Source organism: Arachis hypogaea, chromosome 15 (assembly GCF_003086295.3).
Source record: "Arachis hypogaea cultivar Tifrunner chromosome 15, arahy.Tifrunner.gnm2.J5K5, whole genome shotgun sequence".
Classification (NCBI taxonomy): domain Eukaryota; kingdom Viridiplantae; phylum Streptophyta; class Magnoliopsida; order Fabales; family Fabaceae; genus Arachis; species Arachis hypogaea.
This window is the reverse complement of record NC_092050.1, coordinates 114,200,084-114,201,916: the sequence shown is the minus strand read 5'-3', so window position 1 is coordinate 114,201,916 and position 1,833 is coordinate 114,200,084. Positions and strand designations below refer to the sequence as shown.

At 41.6% G+C, this 1,833-nt stretch overlaps 1 non-coding gene across 1 annotated transcript; it reads left to right on the top strand.

Annotated features, from left to right (window-relative positions):
* The first annotated feature begins 1,198 nt into the window (after positions 1 to 1,198).
* LOC112752983 (small nucleolar RNA R71) lies at positions 1,199 to 1,306 on the top strand. The gene has a single exon (XR_003177388.1). It is a non-coding gene; the product is annotated as a small nucleolar RNA R71 (small nucleolar RNA).
* Positions 1,307 to 1,833: the final 527 nt, after the last annotated feature.

The following is a 1,833-nucleotide window of genomic DNA, read 5'->3' as shown; positions in this document are numbered from 1 at the left end:
GCATGAGGTTTATTCCTGAACCAAGGTCACACAGAGCCTTAAAGATCATGGTGCCTATGGTACAGGGTATTATGAACTTTCCAGGATCCTGTCTCTTTTGAGGCAATGTCAGTTGATCCAGATCACTTAGTTCATTGATGAACAAGGGAGGTTCAACTTCCCAAGTATCAATGCCAAATAGTTTGGCATTCAGCTTCATGATTGCACCAAGAAACTTGGCAGTCTGCTCTTCAGTAACATCCTCATTCTCTTCAGAAGAGGAATACTCATCAGAGCTCATGAAGGGCATAAGGAGGTTCAATGGGATCTCTATGATCTCTAGATGAGCCTCAGAGTCCTTTGGTTCCTCAGAGGGAAGCTCCTTATTGATCACTGGACATCCCAGGTGGTCTTCCTCCTTGGGATTCACGTCCTCCACTCCCCTTGTAGGTTCGACCATGGTGCTTATGTCAATGGCCTTGCACTCTCCTTTTGGGTTCTCTTCTGTATTGCTTGGGAGAGTACTGGGAGGGATTTCAGTGTTCCATTTACTCAGCTGGCCCACTTGTGCTTCCAGATTTCTAATGAAAGATCTTGTTTCATTCATGAAGCTCACAATGGCCTTGGATAGATCAGAGACTAGATTTGCTAAATTAGAAGCATTTTGTTCAGAGTTCTCTGTCTGTTGCTGAGTGGATGATGAAAAAGGTTTATTATTGTTAAACCTATTTCTTCCACCATTATTAAAGCCTTGTTGAGGCTTTTGATCCTTCCATGAGAAATTCGGATGATTTCTCCATGATGATTTATAGGTGTTTCCATAAGGTTCACCTAAGTAATTCACCTCTGCTATTGCAGGGTTCTCAAGATCATAAGCTTCTTCTTCATAAGAAGCCTCTTGAGTACTATTGGATGCAGCTTGTATTCCATGCAGACTCTGAGAGATCATATTGACTTGCTGAGTCAATATTTTATTCTGAGCTAATATGGCATTCAGAGTATCAACTTCAAGAACTCCCTTCTTCATAGGCATCCCATTACTCACAGGATTCCTTTCAGAAGTGTACATGAACTGGTTATTAGCAACCATGTCAATGAGTTCTTGAGCTTCTGCAGGCGTTTTCTTTAGGTGAATGGATCCACCTGCAGAAGTGTCCAGTGACATCTTTGATAGCTCAGATAAACCATCATAGAATATATCCAGGATGGTCCATTCTGAAAGCATGTCAGAGGGACACTTTTTGGTCAACTATTTGTATCTTTCCCAAGCTTCATAGAGGGATTCACCTTCTTTCTGTCTGAAGGTCTGAACATCAGCTCTAAGCTTGCTCAGCTTTTGAGGAGGAAAGTACTTGGCTAAGAAAGCCGTGACCAGCTTATCCCAAGAGTTCAGGCTGTCTTTGGGTTGAGAATCCAACCATAATCTAGCTCTGTCTCTTACAGCAAAAGGGAAAAGCATGAGCCTGTAGACTTCAGGATCTACTCCATTAGTCTTAACAGTATCACATATCTGCAAGAATTCAGTTAAGAACTGAAAAGGATCTTCAGATGGAAGTCCATGAAACTTGCAGTTCTGCTGCATTAGAGAAACTAATTGAGGTTTCAGCTCAAAGTTGTTTGCTCCAATGGCAGGAATGGAGATGCTTCTTCCATGTAAATTGGAATTAGGTGCAGTAAAGTCACCAAGCATCTTCCTTACATTATTGTTATTTTCGGCTGCCATCTCCTCTTCCTGTTCGAAAATTTCTGAAAGGTTATCTCTGGATTGTTGTATTTTAGCTTCTCTTAGTTTCCTTTTCAGAGTCCTTTCAGGTTCTAGATCTGCTTCCACAAGAATGTTCTTATCCTTGCTCC